At 41.5% G+C, this 24,902-nt stretch overlaps 1 protein-coding gene across 1 annotated transcript in view; it reads right to left on the reverse strand.

Annotated features, from left to right (window-relative positions):
- Positions 1-15,640, reverse strand: part of LOC135464436 (roundabout homolog 2-like) — a 59,058-nt gene extending 43,418 nt beyond the window's left edge. Inside the window, exon 1 of the mRNA XM_064741862.1 lies at positions 15,149-15,640. The gene's annotated coding sequence lies outside the window, so the exon portion shown is untranslated. The remainder of the gene's footprint in view (positions 1-15,148) is intronic.
- Between the last annotated feature and the right edge of the window lie 9,262 nt (positions 15,641-24,902).

A 24,902-nucleotide genomic window follows, 5' to 3' on the forward strand; every position in this document is an offset into this window, starting at 1 on the left:
AACTTTGCAAACGGTATGGATTTATTTGTCTATGAATTTCAGTCATTCCCTTACAAACAACTGTTAATTCATTAACTACTCTTTACAAGAACATGGGGTTTTGCACTATGACCCATGACCCATCACAATGTGGTCACTGTGAGTTGAAGTCCAGCACATGCACCCTTCCTCATAGGTCGTAGATAGGAAGGTAGATAGACAGGATGACAAGCGCATGGTTTGGGGTTTTGGGCATAAAGTTGATTGCCACTGCATAGATGAAATAGATGAAAAAATTGACGTCACTTTATTACCTGGATTTCCTTCTTTTTTTTCCCCTTTCATATTGGTGCCCCAGTTGTTGTTTTTTTTTTGTCTTATAAATACCGTTGGTGTATATTTAAAATCGGCTGTCTGGGTTTTAGCTGTGCGCCAGAAATCACAAGCCGAATATGCAAATGCTCCTATCCGTTATCACATCCAGCCACAAGCTACTCTGTACTTATAATTTATCTGTACAAGATGTAGAATTAGATGTAGTGTAAGAAAACAAGAAAGCGTTATACTGACTGACAACTACATCATGTAATATTGTGTGGCAGACACAAACAAAATCAAAAAGTTTATTTCATTTCAAAAACATATCAAACTGACCATGTTCATGCACACCTAAACCTTAATTCTGTCATGTCGATGACAATTAGTAGTAATTAAGTTGCTGCTGACAATGTATGCTGGCATATTTCTTGATTCGCACCTGGAGCTTGTGTCATTTTGATAACAACGCTAATGTACAAATTCACCGGCAAATGTTACAGCGACATCTCGTGAGCAAGCCTTGCACTAAATTCAACAAAACAATAACCAGGCATTCGCACTCGTCCGATATTAAAAACTGGAAAAAAGGACTCCAGCAACAAATTGAATACCAGCTCTCTACAAACGCCTATAGAATATTTGCTCTGTCTTTCGGTCACTTTGCTTTACCCGGACAGAGACATATGAACTGGTTATCCTCAGGCTAAACTTGCTGAAGTGGTTTTTGGCCACGTCAGGATGACAACCGTTATTGGAGGATGCTCGGTTCACATCCCTCTGGAGTGTCCATGCACAGAAACGCCGACTCAGCAAAATTCAATTTCCATTCACCAGGGATTCCCAATCCTGCACTGCCACCGAAATTCTAAAACGATTATTCCTCTTGCCGTTAAGCTCGAAGGAAAAAAATTGGCGTCATTTTATTTCCTAGAACAGCAAATTTAAAAACTTCAAGATTTTTTTTTCGTTTAAAGGAGAAGAAAATTTAAATATCAAACAAATGCCATTGAAAAGAGTATGAATTTTCTCGCAGGTGCACGCCATAAAAATTCTAATATAGGCCTATACCTCAAGCTGATAAATTATAAATAAAGTCAGTGCCAACATCCGCTGTGGGGCGATTCCATTTTGCCTAAGAACTAGCCATGAAGTCTTCTGTGCTAGGAGGAGAATTGCCGTCAGAAACAGCCGAAGTGCAGTTCGTACATTTCCGGTAAAGCTCTTCTTCCCAGAAGGTAGCGAACAGTACAGTTCGTTTTCCGCTGGACGATCGAGACACCGGAATGTTGGACGTAAGTTCCGAGTTTACACGAACAAACCGGCAGTTTTAACGACTGTCACTGGCTGAGAGGCAACACACACCCAGCATAAATTACAGGGTATTAAAGATGGAGGACGCTACGGGTCAACCAGTCGTTGCACTATCCCTTCATGTTGAACGCCAAGCGAGGATGTTACAACTTTCTCTTTTAAGGTCTAGGTGTGACTCGATCCAGGATTAACCCTGGATCTACCGCTCCCGAAGCGGACAGCTGTGCCAACTGTGCCAATGGGGCCGGCTTCGAGTTAAAAGAAGAATATCTTTAATGAAAACAAAAAAATATAAGCAAAATCCATTATTGCCCATTATTATCCCATTACTATATCTAAATCCCACAAGTTGCTGGCATACCTTCCCATTTACGGTCGGAGAAAATCCCATTATAAGTTGCGAATTTCCAACCACAAAAAGTTATTGGTTTATGATAGGATCATTTAAGACTATTAAACTCGCCTCATCGATAAAAGCCCTCACTAACTATATATTTATTTACAAGTTGGACATTTGGGATGTTGGAGGTGACAGGTTTGTCTGTGTTAAGTTCACATGCAGGAAATGTAATATGGTGTGAAATTTACTACTTTTGAAGTATTTACGTGAAAATGAAACCCTAACTGAGATAACATTGACAATAGGCCGTGTTTCGCCGGTTACGTGTTTCCAAATGTCACACTGTCGTCGCTGCACTGGTTTTACTCTATGCTGTAAGTCTGTTGTATCCGTTAACTGAGTGTGTACCGGTATATATGTTGGGTTCCGTGTACAGATCTCCATTAAATGTAACTATGACTCCATTAATTTATTCATTTATTTGATTAGAGTTTTACGACATACTAGTACTCAAGAATATGTCACTTATACGACATGTAGGTGAAACCGGGCAATTTCCGGCGGGGAACCAACGACTATCCGCAAAAGTCTCTGTTAATGAACTGTGCACAGGTCTCTGTGAGTTAAAAGTACAAATCATCAGTAATTTAGTGTATACCGGTATGTTTCGGTTACGTATCGACATCTCGGCGGATCCTGTCTGCTCTAAGGCTGGACAACTTGCCCTGCTAGTAATTAATTTTTCTATATTTCTGAGAATTGGACAGAAGCCACTCACAGTCGAACATATCAATACCGCCCAGACACAGAGATGAGTACCCTAATATTCCCGCAGACATCTGATAAGGAGATATTATTGAGGTACAGAGACAGTATCCAGTGATTTTCCCTTTGGCATCAGTACACGATGAGAAACCGCGATTTTAAACCTTATAATAAAGGAATTCCGGGAGGCTGTCAGTTTAAAGCCAGGCTCAATCAGCTTCTTGGGCCGTTGGTTTAGCTCTTTTATTTCTGATTTTACATATACAGACTCTACGCAAAATCGATAAAACTCCGTCTTGACGTTTAAGCAGCCTACATTGTGAATGTTTCGAACTAATGTGAGAATTTAACCAAATTACAGATTATCATTTACCTCTTCAAACGCCTTTAGTATGAAGAAGTGAGTAAAACGTGAATCCCATGCCTGTCTTCGCGTTTGCTTGACAGGTTGGGATGTTGTCCTTTTCCAAATGCGTTCGCAAACTTTCATGGGCGACTGGGGGCGCAACACGGTGTGGAAAACATACACATAAATACAGTCAGTTATTATGCTATTACATAATTAAACCGTAATTAATTTGATTTGATATGTTGTTTAACGCCATACCCAATAATGTCTTGCTTATACGAGGGCGGTGATTTTATGTGTGGAGAAACCCAGAGAGCATGTCCGGCATAAACTGGCATTCTTTGGCAAAAGTCGGCGACTTTTCCACGTGGGGCACAGGTCACATTGATCAAAAGCACCAAAAGGATGCTGTCCAATGGCGAGATTGATGTAGGATAAGAAAACAGAATGACACAGGCCGATTATACAGCCACCAAGTTCCCGAAAACAACGGCAGAAGATGAATAATGAAACATTCCTGTCCGAGAATTTATCTGATTGGTGTTTTACACCGTACTCAAGACCACTTCACTTATACAGGGAAGCTCGGGGAAACCCATGACCATCCGCCGTTTGCTGCAGACCTTACCAAGTACGGCCGAGGAAGTCAGCATGAGCTGGACTTGAACACACAGCGACCACACTGCTAAGAGGTTTCAGGGTCATTGCGCCGCCCTGTCCTATCCGATAATCGAACTGAACATACTTCTTTGGCGATTTAGGCAATACCGTAATATCGGCTATATTACATAACACAAACGAAATTATCTTGCATTTATCAGACATAACAGTTTTAAAAGTTGCCCGCCAGTTCTGATGAAATGTTTCAGTGGCGGTCAGTTTTACATGGTCTGCCTGTCTTCCATTAAAACTTACACACTGCATATGGAAGATTACAACATGGAGAGTAAAACCAGAGCAGCGACTCGTGTGGTGGTTTTCATGATACCTTGTGACATGTACAACCGATGAAATACAGTCTCTTGTCAGTTTACCTCGGTTAGGGTTTTATTCTAAAAATACAGCTTATACATGAGTTAAGACCATGGGCTTAAAACCCCCACAGCTGTGAATAACACCGCCCCCCCCCCCCCTTACTCAAAAAAAAAATTACCTCATCAACACTGAAGGGAACATCAAATTTCTTTCGGCAAGATTCGCTGAGGGGAGTAAGCCTACTGAGACAGATTAACAGCCCCAATCCACACGGCAAGGGCTTCTCCAGGCGTTACATCGGAACAATAATGCTGTCTCACATTGAAGTGGTCTGGCGCGGTTATCAAGATATGTGTCATATACGTAATCACAGACCTTCTTCAAAACGCACAAAGATGTCTTCATAAGCGGGTGATATTCGGCTGAAAGACTGCGCGTGAAAAATAAGTTGAAAACAAGTTGATAATACCGTCTTTTGTCAAGTTTCTCTGGCTTTATATTAGGCAACTGTCGCTCTTGGCACATGCAAGAGTTCGCAGGTTCAAATCCGTCTCCCGGCGTTCTGTGGTGGCTTTGCATCAAGAGATTTCTATGCTTGTTTGTATGCTTGGAGCTTACGTCGTACTTTTTCAGTCATATGAAGTCATTAGGTATATGTATAAGTGCCTTTCTTATAGTCTTTGCTATGTCCTGACCAGGGTTTGATTCCAGGATTCCTGACTTCGCACGCGGTTTGCCAGGTACCTGACCGTCGTAATATAAGTAAAACATCCTTGCGTAAGGTTTAAATCGACAATGAAATAAATTATCACAGTAGGTAGATTAGGGCACAAATCAAGCAGTAGTGCAGGTCTCACCATCCCAGCTGTTTTGTCTGTCAACCAATCAGAAAGATAATAAAAGCCATGCGTATGATTGCTGGTCAAGGAGATTATGGACTGGTATACGCTCAGGACAGCGCAGCTACACCCGCTACATCTAATACCATTTTCTCATTGTGAATTTTCCAAAGCTTTCATTGTTTCATGGAACTAAAAGATGGACGACACTGTTCATTGTTATCTTGCCTAACTTCACTGAAGATCACTAGCCTTCCAGCAATATGGCATTCATGTATCACACGTAAAAATGTTTGTCAGTAACACGTCAAAGTTTGGTGGTTTACTCCTGCCATTCCGGTCTTGTCCGCTCATAAAAAAACTGGCCGCCATCTATCTTACGAATCGAAAAGTCTTGAGTATGCATGGCATTAAACAACAATCAAATAAGCATCATCTATATACTGATTTAGACTTGTAGCTGCACGTGGGTTCAGTTATCATAATGTTGACGCCTTGAGAAATGAAGAGACTCGATCCAGACACGAGGATAGAAAGCTTGTAAAACCTTTTATAAAATTTACCAGGTGATGCCTCGATTTCTTCATCATTATAAATAAATGATAAATAAAATGTAGTTTGCAATGTTCAAATCACCTAGATAATTCACAGCAGACGGATGTTGTTCACTGTTTGAAAACGAGAGGCCGCGTTGCTTTTAGTGTTAAAATTTTTGGAGTTATATTAGAATAATAAATGATGCACCTTGGTTTGGTTTCTTTTACACAGAAGCAAAGACCAAAGTCACATAGCTGAGACATCCTTGCGTGTGATACATAGAACAGGGATCAAACAAATGTATAGATAATTAATTGTCAGGCAGAGCTAATGACACGTGGTCTATACCATTAAGCCTAAAGACAGCTTGACAGGTTATCTTTATATTGCTATGTTTTACGAGGTATATGGTCTACAGCAGCAACCAAATAAACAAATAAACACATAAGAATAAGAGCAACCAAACGAATTTGCCATACCAACTGTCGTAATTCAGGTTAACAGTTTGTATTAAACACATATTCTCCTTTTTGCTCGTCAAGGCTTATAGATTCGTAAAAGAAAGGTAACCGAAGGAGCCGGACACATACTGAGATGGAATTCTATAATTAGTGTGTTCCAGAAAGACAAATGAAGACGGTCTTAGACTGATAATGTGTCTCCGCAAATCGCTAAATTCGTCACACGCCCAGTCATCCCCTGGGTCAATTGGTCGAAAAAGTCGATTTATAACCCTTTGCAGAGAATTCCCGCTTGTCTGTTCATCCTAAAGGGTTATTCTGTACTTTTTAAGTTACGTTCTTAAGCAGCAATTAAACAATGTAATACACACATAATAAAAACCATGTTCAGCAACATGTTGCAGTATCATCGAACATATCCTGGTTTCTGGTGTACATTTATTCTCTTGTTTGTTCGTCAGTGCGTTTGGTTTGCGACAGACATGTGAGAAGACATAGATACGGCGTTTCAGAATCAGACACACGGCCACTTGGTGAGATGGACGCTGAGATAGGACTATATATAGTGTGTGCCAAAAGGACAAATGAAGATTTACACTGAACATGTGTCTCCGCAAATCGCTATATTCGTCACACGCCCAGTCTTCCCCTGGGTCAATCAACCGAGAAATCCGATTAAATACCATTGCTCATCCGCTCATCCTAAACGAATATTAAGTAATCTAAGGTTGACGGTGTGTTCAAGACAAAATGGAACAAAGACAGATTCGAACTCAACATCATGGGGAATCAACGGATCATCCCACTGGGAGTACATACCAGACATAGAACAGAAGACAAGACACATACCTTATTTTCAGTCAGTACATTTGGCCAGCAATATATAATACGTCAACACCATATTCTCCTAAACATCTCAGATCACAGGGCACATACGGGGACAGTATCCGCACTTCGACCCACAGCGATGCAGCCCTCTCGATTAACACGGAACGACAGGAGCATCGCTAGACGAAGTCAATGTCGGCCAATCCAATCTGGATGGCTGATGGACAAATACCCTAAAGCGGCTGTGGAGATTGGAAATCATGTGTCCACTCATCGGATGGAATCTCATTTAAATGGTCACAGAACACAATTTGTGCCTCCGCATTAGGAGAACGACATTCTTGCTCTATACATGGCGCCACATGTGTCATCCAGCAAGTGTGCATTTCAGAACAGACATGAAGCCAACTTCACTGTGTGATTTAAGCGACTATGAGCGACGATCAAGTGTGGGGGGTACATTGGTCATAATATCAAGGGGTAAAAACTACTTCTGCAGCTGTCATATCAATATCAGCGATTTAAAAGCTGGAATCCACTGAATATTGCACCGAAAAAATGTGTAATAAAATCACTTAGTTCGTATTACAAACTACAATTTGGAGGTATTCAGCTGCCAGACTATAGATTTCGGATGAAGTATTTAATCGACTGCCGGGTATTTATATTAATATAACAGAGGTTACGTAAAAAGCTCATAATAGTTTGGAATTTTGAGGTATATGTTGGAACTATAAATTTAACGTGAAGTTCAATACCAAAATTTTCAACAGACAGCATTCTCTCACCTCATAGGATTCCACTTCATAAGAACCTCCATGGAAAAACTCATTTAAAAAGATCGTATCCTATGTTTTGTTTTTTATTTAATTTGCCTGTATATTATTAACTGAATTTAAATGCTTGAATTCTGGGTTTCGTTTCAGGGATGACATTGATAGTGACGGATATTGCTTAGTAACATTGTAGTTTTTTTGGCGAGAGCCTTGATTATTTGAAAAATAAAACATAAAACATGAAGTGCCATGTTTGACTGGCTGACCACTAAATTTGATTTCATTTATTAACTTCTTTCATCCTCATACTCAACACTTTTTCATCCACACAACGGTGGTGAACCTCCGTACATTAAGACTACCTTTAACCGACTGCACGATATCTCCACAATCCCGTCAATGTGAGCTGGCGTCCGGGAAAACCCTCCGCCAATCGAAATAACCCGGCCTCTTCCACTCTGTGGAATCAGCCTCTCTATATCGACATCATTGCGCCGCTATTACACCCACAGACACTAGAGCTTCGGCCTCTGGCATTTTGAGCCCCTGTAAGCTTGGTATTGCCCAATTTCCTTTTTAATACCGGAATCAACCGACATCAAAGAAGGCCGGATTTTGTCATTTGAACAACAGTGGTTCTAGCGACTGTATTTTTTTATTCGGGTCATGTGACCCGATTTCGACGCTGAGACCATTGAGAGGAGGCCATTCAGTGGGGTTAATGACCACCATAACTCAGCACGCACCGGCTTCCAGGGAGCGGTAGGTTGATAGTAGGACCGTTAAGACGTTTGGGACATTATGAGTTTAGGGTTGAGTATCGATCTGTGATGGGGTCATCAAGCGGCCAGATTGGCTGATTGATTGATTGACTGATCTGTTCTACTTTATCCATGTAGTTGTTGAGAGAGTGATAAACGTTCTCAGTGGCTAGAGTGTGGACTGTTTTCATGCAATATTAAATAGAAAAGTTGATTGGTAAAACAGTGAGTGACAAAATAGCGTAGTAACTTATTGACTCAAAAGATGAAAGGCAAATGTATTGGGTAAATGATTGTGACTACCATAGCGAGACATATTAGACGTATGCTCTCTCATGGTACACTCATAAAATTAATCTGTTAGTTTTAGCAAAAAGTCTGTTGTCTGAGTGATGCTGGAACGTATTCTGCTAAGGAAACAGATTATTCTGTTAAATATAACACACACATTCTATTAATTCAACGTAAAGATTCTATTTGCGGGCCACTGTGGCCAGGTTGGTTTCCGCGCTAGCAGAGCGTAATGAGCCTCTCACCAATGCGATCGCTGTGAGTTCAAGTCCAACTCATGCTGGCTTCCTGTCCGCCGTCGTATATATGAAATATTCTCAAGTACGGTGTAAAACACCAATCAAATGAAGAAATAAAAAAATGAACATGACACGTTATTATGTTAAAATAACAGAATACATTCTAGCAATCACTCAAACAACAGACATTCTGTTAAAATGAACAGACTGATTTTTTGAGTGTAGTAACAATAAACTTGTATCTACCTCATAACTAAACCAGAACTAACTAGATGGTTCTTTATGTAACACGACTCTGAATACATAAAGGGTGGGTTTTTCGTATCGGTCTCAACTAGATCCCATTCCCAGTTTCCTTCCTGGACCGCTATGCGAGGAGCTTCACAAGGGAAAAGGCGCAAAAGCAAGTACTTTAGGCAAAGTCACATTAAGTAGGTTTTTTGTAAACGTCTGAAATTAAGCAGAGGTGTACTTCGACTGACAAGACGGATGAAATCAGATTGTTTGGGGCGCGTTCCTGGCGGTGTTGAGACAGCGAATCTGTTCCAGAGGACTGCGGAATATTACCGTCCGTCGAAGACTTCCAGACTAATCGCCATATGAGTGTGTAGCTACAAGGATCGGAGTGGTTCACCGCGGAAATCACAGACATCGGGCATTAACAAGGCATAGTTTAAGAGAATTCAGTAGCTCAGACATAGTGTACCCAAAGCCAGTTTTAAAACATTGTATAGACTGTGCTAGGTTAATATATCCCGTTAAGTTAAAAAGTGAAAGAATTCTGCTTCCCGGGAGTAAACTGAATGGATTCTTATTATATATTTTCGTTGATTTGAGAAAATCATAGCGGCCATCCCATGTGGCCTACCGTCTTACTCTACTCTACAAACGAGCTCATTTGCCCTCGCCATATGTTACCACGAGGCCGGGACGAAAATAAAATTCAATACAGTTCTATTTCTGCTCAGCCCGTCTGCCTGTCACAAGTGTCAAAGTTTGACCGTGATTTATCCTCCAGTTCAAAATAATGAGACGCAGACAAATGAGGATTAGCATTTTCATTTGTGGAGCTCGCAGACGACAATAGGCAAATGTCACGTGACTAGCTCAAATCAGACGAAATCGGATTCATTTGAAGGAGGGAACACTTGCACGTGCCGATGCAGATGACAGATTGAGTAGAGATAATCCGCATTCTTGATTGGACAATTAAAGACCAATTATTTCTTCTGCCCGGCAGCATGAACGCAGCTGTCGTGCCCATCAAGAATTCTATGCGATTGTCAGCAGAGATAATATTCATTTATGCCTTCTGAAAAGTCACTTTATGGGTGTCGGTAGTTTGAACATGTACGAGATTCATAAAAAGAACCCAACTCCCTACTAATGAAAAGCATTTCTTATGCGTCAGCTATTTTTGTATCCCTGTCCAGTTTAATAAATAAAAATAAAAAGATACAGCATGGTAATGAACTAGCACATCATCTTAAAACCTCGCACAAATCGGTTCTGCAAATATTTTCTGACCTGAAAAAAAAAACAACAAAAATTGCATCACAGAAACAATTACTATATTACTATAGGCCTACTGCTGAAGGAGGTGACTCAAGGCCCATAAGGTTGACCTCAATCCGTCACGGAAGCTGCAAATAGTTTTATAACTATTATATACTTTGTTTTATACTGAATATTTATGATATCATTTGACTGAATCATACTGTCGCATTTAATAGTTTTTACTTATACTAAGGCGGTTAGAACCGGACAAAGAACGAGGGAAACCCGCATTTTTTGTAAACATTTGTTTTGTTCGTTCGTCTTTTATTTTACTCTTTGTCTACCAGATACATACACTGAATGATTCCATGGTTGACTCACCTGACTGACAGATTAACTGATTGATTGGTGAATTTGTTATATTTGTGACTCAGCAGTTGACTAATATACTTGTTTATCGATTGGGTACTTTCAAGCCATCTCCCTAAAGTTATGCTGTGATAGCGACTAGAGAATTGACAACCACTCATAGTTCGGGCTGGCACTTTCTCATGTAAGGAAATCTCTGGGTTTTTAGCCAGCGGGCTGGATGAAAAGAAGACAAGAAATATAACCCAAACCACTTTGTATATTGCAAATTATATTAAGTGTTGTCTTTTCGAGTAATCTCTTCAACCTGATATTGAACTTTCCTATCTAAAAGCCAGCGTGTTCATTGGAGCGGGTCGTGTGGAATATAGGTCTAGGTAAAGCTTAAGTTTTGGCATTCCGGAAAGACTATGGTCAGATACCCTCCAGAGCTATTTTATGATAGCCAATACTGATGCAGCTTGCAAATTCGATAAAATGACAATGGATCTGTCTTTCACCGATGTAAGTCCCTATTGAAACATTGTCCCTTTAACCTGGCAGTGAGTCGGTGATTCCAAATTCGGTAGGGGTAGCTAACATCTGCCCGGGGTTTGGGTACATGATGAGCCAGACCGGACACACTCACGGAGCCCGGAACACCGTGGATAGATCCCAGAAAGCCCTAGGGATAGTAACCGACAGCCGGCATAAGAGGTTTGGAGGACGAAGGCTCATTTGGCGCATTGAACAACTATCAGAGTTATTGTGAGTGGATTTGGCCGAGACGGACTTCCTTAGAGTCCTGCCAGTGAGAAATAGTCATACAAACCGCCTAAAACCCTGGCCATCGATCTTTAATTAAATCAGTGCTACCCTCACAGGGAATATAGTGACAAACACTGTTGTAATGAGGGCTAGTGCATGATGAAGTGTCTGACAGGAACCCATGGCAGGATGGGTATAAGCGGACGGTCCCTTGACATCTACACCTGACGGAATCACCAAGAACCCCCCCCCCCCCCTCCCACCCTTCCTGACAAGCTAAATCCAGCTCTGATGGAAAGTTCCCCAAGGTATAGAGAAGCATTGAAACTGATATATAGTCTAGCGATAACAAAATGTTTTTAATGCATCCGGAATTATTCGCACCCATTTGCGGGTCATATTAAATTCCGTCTTACATTGCAAAATAAAATCAATGAGATCCCAAGTTCAAATCTCGCTCTTGCCGGATCTCGTTCGAATTCAAGTTTGGAGGTTAATTCGGTACAGATCGAGGTTCGAGATTCCCCTTATATGTAGACCTGAGTGTCATTGTAAAGGTATTCTTGAAGTTATACACTTCAGTCAAATAAATAAATCGAATAAATGATTGTTCTGCTGGGAATCATTCTGTTAAGTAGTCGATCACAGAGTAAATAGATTTTACCGTGGCGACGAATGTCTTCACTGTGCATTTGTTGAGCTAAGCGCGAGTTTTGATAGATTTTACAGAACGGGACACTGGAGCCCTTTATCCTCTTCAAACAAAACATCAGCCAACGAACCAAATCCGTTACTTATTCATACTTTACTCAGCTTCGTCTACGTTCGACACATGATAATCCTTGCATACTTGGTCGAGTTCCGCTTTAAGACACGCCAACTGGATATTCGGAGATCAATCCGGTTTCAACCGGAAGTCAGGCGCAGCCACTGAAAATCAAATACAATGCAAGCTTCCGGCCACGTGACACGCTTAGGCGTCACGCGAGCAAAGGAATCCTCTGTATAAAACTTGACGTTAAATTTTCTAGCAACATCTATACATGGTCAAATTTTTGTTGAAAGAATCACGATTTCATAATTATTCTTATAGAATACGAAAAAAATTTAACGTTTTTTTATATCGTAAGTTATTACTTTATAGGCTACTGAGATATAATATTCCTCTATTGCGCAGAAGGCATGCCCTGTTATTATTCCGCAAACAGAAATGAAAGCCGCTTGGGTTTTCATAAAAATATCGCCATCAGTTCATTGGAGTGGGGGATTAGCTCAGCAAATCCTACAGCGTGTGTGAATCTAAAGGTTGTGATCGCTGCCTGACTCCCGCCAGAGCGTAACCAAAATGTAAGATAATTCCCGGGAACAAATCAGAACGCAAACCGAGCGCCAGTAATGCGAGTAAGTCGCGGGAATCTTTATTCATGGAAAGGTTCGCAGTGAGCAAACAAGATAAGGCGAGGTCTGTTGGGCTTGATAAGACGAAAGTAACAGCATAAAGCGAAGGCAAGGCAAAACTCCTGACACAGAAGGAAATTGAAAGGTTGCGTCTTTAATGGCATTTGCAGGCGTCCGAGAAGGAAAAATGGACAGGCGCGGACACCGTGAATTAAACTGGTACCGAGAAACGAAATCCGACATAAGACTTAATGATCCGAACGCGCCACCGTAACTAGTAAAAACGCAGAAGAGTTTCAAAAAATTAAAGACACGGTTTAATACATATCTGCATGACTACTTCGCATTAGGCTAAGGCAGAAAACACCATTTCGGTAACAAAATCGCCACTGTCTTCTCCCATAACAACTATGCTAGTAGGGATGGTTCTTTAAATATATATCCACTGATTTGATACGCATTATATTCTTAGACTTAAAGAAAAATACCATATCTTCCGAGTTCGTAGCTAACTCGAAAAGCTAGCTTAGGTAGAAATCTCTCATATACGCACATTTCAATACTTGAACTTATTCGCATTAATTTTATCTGCATTCGACGTCTCAAACAGGTTTTTGAACGTAAACCGATATTAGCAGGCAGGATAACAAAATTTAAGAGAATTAAGCCAGGTCAAAGTGTATGGTAACTGAATTCTAGTACATGTATGTCTTTGCTGACCACTGAGATTTGAGTGTAGTGCTACAAATCAGTCCGCCAACAACAGGTCTTAAACCAAAGTTTATTTTTCAAATGTGCATTCAGCCTTATTAAGTGACTTTACATATCTCAACATAGTATTCATAAGTAACACGTAGCTTTACTGAGCAATTGCAGATGTAGTTCGTGAATGTCAGTTGTTCATTAATGTTTGTTGTTCGTGAATGTTCGTTGTTCGTATACACATGTTGTTCGTGGATGTTCGTTGTTCGTAAACGCTTGCTGTTCGTTGTTTGTAAAAGTAAACGCTTATTGTTCATGGATGTTCGTTATTCTTAAACCCTTGTTTTTCGTAGCAACCATTTCATGTGGCCATAAAGCACATCTCAAGATAATATTGATAAATACACGTCATCTGCCAGTTACGTGTCACAAATTGTAACCAGTTATTTACGAGAATAGCTGATATGAATATCGGTGTTCATGAGACAGAATTTCACCGGTAACGTGTGACTATTTGCTGACACGCTGCCATCGCTGGTCTTACTGTTCTAGTCTTTTAGATGCAGAAATGCAACAAACTGTCATCAGTAAGTATATTGCATTTGGAAACATCCTACTGGCGATTTACAGAAAACGTCAGTGTCTCACAAACACAAGTTAATAGTTAATCATATAGTTATACCATTTTGTACATTATTATTTAATCCATGTGAACATAAAACAGATACGGTTCCTCGCCATAGGACAGAAATAACTTAGAAACACTCCAGTGATTATCGTGCGCTCTCATTACTTAAGTAAAGTGACACTTAAGATAAGATTGCCCCCCGGGGGTGATACTGAGTGTCAGGGAACATTACTTATCTACTGCAGTCGCTAAAAGAGACCATTGGGAGAAGCGATAGTCTATTAGAGCGATCGATGGCAAATTTGGCAAAGTGTTGTTATAGACGATAAGCACTTTGTCGTAATCATTAACATAAGCTCATCCTCGATATGTCCAAGAATTATATATATCTTCAGTCGACGTCCATCAACAACGGCTTGTAGGAAACACAGCATCAACCATCTGTGCATAGTGTCGTGGTCGAGTTGTAAAAAATTTTAGCTTTCAACTGATACACGAGGCGCAGGTTCAATCCCGGGGAATATGTGGAAGCCCAAACTCCAACTGTTTGATGATTTTGGTGTCCTAATGGTTAAAGCGTAAGCCTCGAAGTGGTGACACCTGGGATCAAACACGGGTCGGGTCACAATGACTATGACACAGCGATACCCATTTTCTTAACTTTGCTGGACACCCTGTTTAAGACGTCTTACTATTATGTAAAACCTCAAAAGCCTTCTTACTACTACAAGGAAGCAATAGTAAGCGCACTTATCGTTACATGAGAAAGAGAAATTCGCATTACAAGGATTCGAACTCTATTCCCAATACAGAAATGAACACATTATAGTAATAGTAAGTATGCAACATTTCAAGACATTCATTCGGTGGTATTAAGGTGTTGTTTAGTCAAAACAAACAATAGCTTCTCATGGATAAACCCAGATGTCGTTATTCAACTGTTATCCATGAGAGAAATTTTGTTTCCTCTTGATACCTGACGAATTTTGTCAAAAGATGAAGAAAATTTTAAAATGACACACATTACAAAAATCTTACCTAGGTAAAGAATTGTCTCTCGTTGAGGTTATAGTGTACAAATTCGAAGATCAGGGATGGCTTTACGATCACCTTAGGGTTTCAAGCTGCCCGAAGTGTTCCTCAAATCCTCCCTTTTGCACAGAAGAGCTCCGTTAGAAAAATTATATACGCGATTTTGCCACACATAATTCCAAATGAAGAAGGTGATGTAATATTTGTTCCAAATGTCCTGGGAATTTTTCGCTCAGTACCGGTATTCAATTTAGCAAGCTTTTTCACAGCAGGTACACAGCCTATCACATCAAGAGCAAATCGTATCAGGCCTGTCGTCGGTACGGCGACCTTGGGAGTATATCACGGACAACGTATTGAATGTAGTAGCAATCCTTTCTCAAAGCTATGTCAACGAATCCAGGAAGTGATCTTCAAGACGAAGATACGGAAACACTGCACGGGCAGAACATTTACCGATTAAAATTTGAATTTTTGACTGTTTCGTCGTCCAATCAAAAATTTACCACTCGAGAAGTGAAGAAGTAATCCGTCTACGGAGGATAGTTTTTGATGTCTTTGATGCAGAGCTTTTAATTTCCTCCGGGCATTCAAGAAAGACTCTCGCTGTGAGGAATTTGTCCCATATTTCTGTATTAGGGAATTAATATTGTACCGGCAGCTTAGTATTCTTTGAAGTACTTGCCCGTCCCCCGGGGATTTTCCCGCCTTGTGATCGTCCCACGCTGTATCAGCTAGAGAAAGGGAGACACAGAAAGGGGGAGACAGAGAGTGAGAGTGAAAATTTTATATCTCAACGTCTTCAGGAGCAACGTTTCTCAGTTGGTAAGTTCTTTCATGGAGCTTTGTTATCTACACCACTATAACATCTGAATGCAGCTAAGACTGATCTGCTGTCATGATATTTCACCATTGAACCCTATGAGTCGTGCTTCGCTGTAAAATATGAGCATCTCGCAGTGTTAAGATTTCGTTTACTAGAATTTCAATGCATAACCTTCAATTAATGATGTCATTGCCACTTTTTAAGATATACGATTCTGAGAATTATTTCACCGATTACATACATAATGCACAAAAGTCCGACAGCTAATCCTCTTATCCTTGCAATACGGCAGAATCAAACGTGACGCCGTCTGCGAGACAAGAGGTCGAAGATTCGATGTGATAGGGCTTGCAATGTGTTCTAGACTGGCCGCTCACAACAGGGCGACCCTGTTCATCATAGAACGTTTCAATGGTCAATAGAGAACTTTCCCGTCAGCGGATTCCTTTCGTGAAACAGCTATCAATCCCGTATACTATTCCCCTATGTTAGGAAATGGTGCGTGCCGTTAGGCCAACTATAAAACTCGATGTACCAATTTCTAAAGAAGTAGGATTGTAAAAGGAAATTTCCTTGGTTCAACGGCGTGCAACACGCTATAAAAGGATGCACTGCTGCTATAGTATGAGGTAATACAGCCGTACAAACCAAGGAACTTGAAGACATCAGCAGATATGAGAACGTGTGTAGACAGACAAATCTTCCAAATCTTCCCCTACAGAAATCCTTCTTGTCTTCTTTCAGTCAAATTCCAGTGCTATAAAAGGATCCAAAGGCTATCAGAAAAACACCATTCGATTTAAGTTACCTTCTCCAAATCTGTCATCCTTTAATTCCAGAGTTATGAAAGGAATCGAAGATTTTCAGAACTGCAACACATCTGCCGTCTTCAAACTCCTTCTTGAGACTTGGTACAGTTAAATTAAAGCGTCACCGTGAAGTCATCCACGCCACATTTACGCAGTGACACCATTAAGTTCACTATGTGATAATATTTTATACCATGACGCCGGTAACAGCTCCGCCAGCCAAAGCTCCGGGGAACGGAAAAGAATTAAGGACAATTCCACCGTGCTATTAGCCTGGCACAGGGGGTAGAAAATTAGCAATAATTTCCACGCGCGTCTTAGCCGTGTTAGAGAGTCTTCTAGGAAGGGTGTCGCTAAGGAAATTTGTGATCCACGAGCTCTCGCATCAGCCACATTGGTTCCGAACATAAATCCGTTTTTGTGTGAGTCTGCTCTCCCCGGCCCACGGAATAGACTCCAAGACGTGACCAAGAGGTCCCTCAATTAACTGCAAATCGAAACAGAATATTTATCATTCCGGACCTTAGATGTCAACTCTAACCTGATGCCGAACTGGTTTCCGAAAACGCAACGCGCATCGGGCACCCCCAACATCCTTTTATAATGTAATATTTATACTGGTTCCTGACACTGTTGTTTAATGGGACGCCAATGGCGTCCAGTGCGACTCATTTCATCTGGAGTTCGCGTGTAATCTCAATTCCTGCGAGATTCACTTAATATGCAAATTGAACCAGGCCAATTTCTCCTTCGGACGGTGGATAAACATTGGACAGTAATCAAGGAATACAGGCCTTATTTTTATATCCTACCGCCCTATTTGTCTAGAAATTAATCTTCAGCCAATCGGCTAATGCGCTCATTTCTCCCAAGCTACACGTGACAAGGGTACAGTCGTCACGCATTCACTTCCTTTTGTTTATTAAAGCGAAACCACTCCCGCCATAAATGCTTTTAATTTTATTTATACTTTTACAGAGAGAAATAAACTTTAGTTACCTAGAAGTGCTACATTACCTATACTCATAAAGAAGGCATTCTATTTAGCTTAAGCCAATTTTCAAATATATCACCCTTTCCAAAGTTCTGAAAACTTTCCCACGTAACATAGGCGAAAGTTGCCAATCTGTTGTTCACTCCTGTCTTTGTAATGGATATTTGCGGACAAGCTTAAAGACGTACTTCTCGTGCACTGCAAGAGAACAACAATCAATGTGGCCCGTGGCCCCGAGTCGCCATTAGGCTGGAAAATGTGCCCCACTGGGTGCTGATTAGACCAGTGTCAGTACACTGCATAATATCTCGTCTCTTCAGCATGGTCCCCTAGTTAGGCAGCACTGTAAACATGACGGCAAACAATGTCTGCGATGTGGCCAAAAGCAATTCTGAATGCGGCGTTAAGTAAAGAAGCAATCAGGGAAATCAGAATTAAAAGATGTGTCACTAGAGAGAAAAAAAGCAGACATCCACTTCATGCCTGCTAAGATTCATTTCGGGGAATATGAGTCAAGAGAAATTTCCTTATATTTGTATATATATTTCAGTGCATGGAAGCTTCTTCTAAAAAAAGAAATGTGAAACTGTTGCTCCATTAGTCTGGTAGCATTCAATCTGATCCTAAAATCTAGGCCATTGGTCACAAATTCACTTGTCTGTTCAAATTTACCAATTACATAATCCATGTTAATAATTAAACTTTCCACGCGGCATGAGCGCAGGAAAAAAATCCTCCCAGACTGATACACATTTCCAGATTGAACAACCAATCAGTCAGTCAATCAATCATCCCACCACTCGGCTAATGCCTAAGGCGGATCTCAGAGCTCAAATCACATTATGTCATTCCCACACGTCTCGATACCACTTGAAATTCAAAGCGCCATGGAAACCGGATTGTCTTGAATAAATGGCAAACAAACAGCCGAAGCAAACCAACTGGGACTAGGATCATGAATTGCCCTCATTCGTCAATGTCTGGCCTCAGTCGAACTTGGTTCTTCCTCACATTTTCTGTACAGGCCACTAAATAAAATTTTAAAGAAATATCGTCTGGCTTAGCAATAAAATAAATGTGCATGGAGTTTGTATTGTTTTAATTGTTTCGCTATTCTTTCTTTAACTAATGCAAAGTTAGGTATATTTCCATGAAAACAATTTTGCCATGTTGTGTTGAATTTCTATGTTAATAAATTGTATGTATGATTGTGATTAGATAAATTGAAGCTCATATACACTTGATACAGAGATCATGAGACCGGAAAGTCGTCTTTTCAGTACACCGGTGAGAGAAGCGGGACTCACTGAGTACTAATAACCCGTAGTACTAATTTTAGTACTTTTAGTAACACCTAGTGACCTTCGTCGTCACATGACTGAAAAATTGTTAAGTGCGACGTAAAAACCGAGCACACATACATTTAAAAATGAACACTATAGTCATAAAAAAGTAGCATAGAAAGATCTCAGTCTATTCGGCTAATGTTCCCAGAAATAGAGAAAACTTAAAACTCCTCCAAAAGAGCAGATCAAAGCTGTATGTGTTCTTGTGTTCTTTCATGTAATGTGACAGTTCTGGTGTATACGTGAGCATAAAACAACAGGTAGAACGCAAACGCTACGGCGTTTATGCAGAAATGATGTTATTCACAGTTATCTGAACCCTTCTGAGTTTTCCCGCAATTACCCTTGTCTTTTTTCAGTATGCACAACGAACAATACTGTCCGGTCGAATAGCATGCAATTCTGTATAGTGTGGCTTCAGATGAAATATGGGTTAGGAGGCAAGATCGGTCCAGCTACCTTAAAACTTCATACTTTATGAATGTCATAGTTTCAATCAACGTTACGCCGAATTCGTCATCTGCGGCCTATAAAGGTCATGTACATAACGGACCTTTTACAGGTTTTTATCAACATTCCAATCCACGGTTGGTCTGGGGCACGGAATCCCGACACTTCCCCGAGTTAAGCCAATTACAAGTGTAGGGGTAATAAACGCGTTGTGGGAGCCTTCCAAGAACTCACCCAATAAAAACGAACGATGAATTTAATGGATAACCGATAAAAAATCTGCTCCTAGACAACGTGATTTAATAAAGCGCCGTACCCTATCGCTGAACTCTCGTTTGTTTTGAGGGAAAAACGGTATCTTTGAACGGACCAATGAGCACGGAGGAAGGCATCAAAGCGTAAATCAAGACAAGATGGCATAAATCTCAGTTCCCAATGCCCAAATCATGCTGAACAAAACTGGTTCTGGGGAGAAAAAATTACGTGCGACAGATTTATGAGTCTGACCTTACATACATTTATCACGTTAAAATTGCCAAAAAAAGAAAAATCGGGATCAAAACGTCCGGTAAACTGTATGGTTACTAGATGTCAGAGAGTGACAGATTGACAGACTGTTGTGACAGAGTGGGTGACTACTTCTCCAGTGACGGATTGATTAATTGTTCGTTTAATTGCAGAGTGAGTGAATGTTTGTCCAGTAACGGACTGATTGTTTGTTTGATGGCAGACTGGGTTACTGTTTGTCCAGTGACGGACTGAATGATGGTTAGTTAGACGGCACAGTGGGTTACTGTTTGTCCAGTCAAATGCTGACTGATGGTTGGTTAGACGGCACAGTGGGTTACTGTTTGTCCAGTGACATGCTGACTGATGGTTGGCTAGATGGCACAGTGAGTGACTGTCCAGTGACAGACTGACTGATGGTTAGTTAGGCGGCACAGTGGGTTACTGTTTGTCCAGTGACATGCTGACTGATGGTTGGTTGGACGACACAGTGAGTGACTATTTGTCCAGTGACAGACTGACTAATGGTAGGTTAGACGACACAGTGGGCTACTGTTTGTCCAGTGACAGGCTGACCGATGGTTGGTTAGACGACACAGTGAGTGACTATTTGTCCAGTGAAAGACTGACTGATGGTTAGTTAGACGACACAGTGAGTGACTGTTTGTCCAGTGACAGACTGACTGATGGTAGGTTAGACGACACAGTGGGTTACTGTTTGTCCAGTGACAGACTGACCGATGGTTGATTAGACGACACAGTGAGTGACTATTTGTCCAGTGACAGACTGACTGATGGTAGGTTAGACGGCACAGTAGGTTACTGTTTGTCCAGTGACAGGCTGACCGATGGTTGGTTAGACGACACAGTGAGTGACTATTTGTCCAGTGACAGACTGACTGATGGTTGGTTAAATGGCACAGTGAGTGACTGTTTGTCCAGTGACAGAGTGACTGATGGTACGTTAGACGGCAAAGTGAGTTACTGTTTGTCCAGTGACAGACTGACTGATGGTAGGTTAGACGGCACAGTAGGTTACTGTTTGTCCAGTGACAGGCTGACCGATGGTTGGTTAGACGACACAGTGAGTGACTATTTGTCTAGTGACAGACTGACTGATGGTTGGTTAAATGGCACAGTGAGTGACTGTTTGTCCAGTGACAGAGTGACTGATGGTACGTTAGACGGCACAGTGAGTTACTGTTTGTCCAGTGACAGGCTGACCGATGGTTGGATTGACGACACAGTGAGTGACTATTTGTCCAGTGACAGACTGACTGATGGTTAGACGGCACAGTGATTGTCCAGTGACAGACTGACTGATGGTTGGTTAAATGGCACAGTGAGTGACTGTTTGTCCAGTGACAGAGTGACTGATGGTACGTTAGACGGCAAAGTGAGTTACTGTTTGTCCAGTGACAGGCTGACCGATGGTTGGTTAGAGGACACAGTGAGTGACTATCTGTCCAGTGACAGACTGACTGATGGTTAGACGGCACAGTGAGTGACTATCTGTCCAGTGACAGACTGACTGATGGTTAGACGACACAGTGAGTGACTATCTGTGCAGTGACAGACTGACTGATGGTTAGACGACACAGTGAGTGACTATCTGTCCAGTGACAGACTGACTGATGGTTGGTTAGAGGACACAGTGAGTGACTATCTCTCCAGTGACAGACTGATTGATGGTTAGACGGCACAGTGATTGTCCAGTGACAGACTGACTGATGGTTAGACGGCACAGTGATTGTCCAGTGACAGACTGACTGATGGTTAGACGGCACAGTGATTGTCCAGTGACAGACTGACTGATGGTTAGACGGCACAGTGATTGTCCAGTGACAGACTGACTGATGGTTAGACGGCACAGTGATTGTCCAGAGACAGACTGACTGATGGTTAGACGGCACAGTGATTGTCCAGAGACAGACTGACTGATGGTTAGACGGCACAGTGATTGTCCAGAGACAGACTGACTTATGGTTAGACGGCACAGTGATTGTCCAGAGACAGACTGACTGATGGTTAGACGGCACAGTGATTGTCCAGTGACAGACTGACTGATGGTTAGACGGCACAGTGATTGTCCAGAGACAGACTGACTGATGGTTAGACGGCACAGTGATTGTCCAGTGACAGACTGATTGATGGTTAGACGGCACAGTGATTGTCCAGTGACAGACTGACTGATGGTTAGACGGCACAGTGATTGTCCAGAGACAGACTGACTGATGGTTAGACGGCACAGTGATTGTCCAGTGACAGACTGATTGATGGTTAGACGGCACAGTGATTGTCCAGTGACAGACTGACTGATGGTTAGACGGCACAGTGATTGTCCAGTGACAGACTGATTGATGGTTAGACGGCACAGTGATTGTCCAGTGACAGACTGACTGATGGTTAGACGGCACAGTGATTGTCCAGTGACAGACTGACTGATGGTTAGACGGCACAGTGATTGTCCAGTGACAGACTGACTGATGGTTAGACGGCACAGTGATTGTCCAGAGACAGACTGACAGAAAGTATATGTTTGTTGACACATCGGGAGAATTATTGTTTCTACCTTGACAGACTGACTTAAAGGAAAAGAAACGTTAAAAACATGACACCGTAGGCTGAGAAGAGCACATTTTTTCTGTCTGGTGGTGCCTGTTGCATAATTTTGCGATTCTTCCTAGGGATACACGTAAAGCCTGAATACAGCAAAGCAGGCATAAATCGCTGAGTCCGTCGCGTCCTCCATCTTTAACACCCTGTAATTTATGCTGGGGGGGTGTTGCCGCTTAGCCAGCGACAGTCGTTAAAACTGCCGGCTTGTTCGTGTAAACTCGGAAACTACGTCCATCATTCCGGTTTCCCGATCGTCAAGCGGAAAATGAATCTTACCCTTCCCTACCTTCTGGGAAGAAGAGTTCTCCCGGAAATGTGCGAACTGCACTTCGGCGGTTTCCGACGACAATTCTCCTCCTAACATAAAATGACTAGTTCTTAGACAAAATGGAGGCGCCCACAGTGGATGTTGGCGCTGACTTTATTTATAATTTATCAACCTGAGGTACATATTAGAATTTTTATGGCATGCACCTGCGAGGAAATGCATACTCTTTTCAATGGTATTTGACTGATATTTAAATTTTCTTCTCCTTTAACAAGTGTCTATTATACTGGACTGTTGGTCTGGTTGTCCATTGACAGACATACCGCCTGCCTCTACAATCTCTACGCAGGCATAGATTCTTTAATACCACCCACAAATTAGTAAAAGATTTGGATTAGTCAGCTGTTGTATGGATGCTCATAGTCAGCAACGAACCAGATTAGATTCATCAATTTAAAATCATGTTGTAAATAGGTCTCAATGTAAGCTGACGACGAGAAGATAAATCAATCAGACATTCAATCAGTCAAAATATGTGCACTGATCAGTGAATAATTCTTCGGTGAGGAGGAATATTTTATTAAGCCGGCTCCATTTGCCGACAAATTGTCGCCTGATCGTGGACGTTGTCTGGCCGGACTTCCATTCATGTCCTGTGTATGGTGTTACCTACAAATCCAGTCTCTGTAACGTTGGTCAGCCATTTTCCTCGATTTCATGGACAACGGCCATGTTTCTCATATTCCTAATGATGTTTTGCTTAGAATGGACTAGAGTTTAGTTGTATTGTCCTTTTCAAAATTTATATCCCAGGCGATCTCTCGCACGACGCGACACTTGTAATGACCACTTTGTTGAAATTGGACTGGCCGGAATCTCCAAAAACGACAACGTTGTTAACTTAGTATGCAAATGAAGACCACTTAGTGTACATGGGAGAGGACAATAGGGCAGCATGGGCTGGTGAATGGAGCGCGCTGAAAGGGGCTGATTGAATCATGGCGACTCAATCAAGGCGCAATCCCTTTCGCTGGAGTTGTATGATAAAGACTCGGCTGTTCCGTACACCTGTCAACCCCGTCAGGCAGCAAGTCTAGCAAACAGACAGGAAATCTACCCCTTTTTCGAAGCCCTGTATTTTAGAGAACTAGAAGGAGAAATGGTCCTTTAAAGCATTATAATTCGCCGCTAAATAGTTCCCTTGCGTCTATGTTAAACGTTCCTGTACAAAAGACTACAGACTGGGTTTCACAGAGACGAAACCCAGGGCAGCGAAGACAGTTGACAAATGGTTACACGCAACCGGTGAAATATGACCTTTTGTGAATTTACCTCAGTGAGGGGTTTATTTCAACTGTTCATAAAAATTCTTAAATAGCAGCAAATTACACGCCCCCTAACACTATGGTTTAACCAGAATTAGGTATAAAAAAATAATGCAGCGATGTTAATTGCAACTGATTACACTGGTCAATGGCATAGAATTACTCAAAAATACTCATCAAATTTAACATATAGCGGCAGTCGAATCGCAAAAATTCCTTGACCTAGGCTGGTTTTGAGCCAATACCTCAAGTGTATTAATTATAGAAGAAAGATGGAAAGCCTGTTTGTTGTAGCCTTTACCTGGTCTGCACAGTAAAAGTAGTCCGTTGTAACTTATACCCAACTTGAACTGTCGGCAGTGAACAAAATTTTGATATTTGTTGAAAACCCGTCTTTCATACATAACACATCGTATTATTAAAATAGGCGATGAAATAACTACCAGCGACGAGAAAGGTACCCGCGGGACAAAACAGTCTCGCACCTTACCCTATAAATAATGAAATACATGTCATTACCAAGGGAGTCATTCCCATGGCTCGAAAGCACGCCTACATCCCCGGGAACTGGTCAGTACATCGGCCATTTATGCTGCACTAATGTCCAGAATAAGAG

Source organism: Liolophura sinensis, chromosome 4 (assembly GCF_032854445.1).
Source record: "Liolophura sinensis isolate JHLJ2023 chromosome 4, CUHK_Ljap_v2, whole genome shotgun sequence".
Taxonomy (NCBI): Eukaryota; Metazoa; Mollusca; class Polyplacophora; order Chitonida; family Chitonidae; genus Liolophura; species Liolophura sinensis.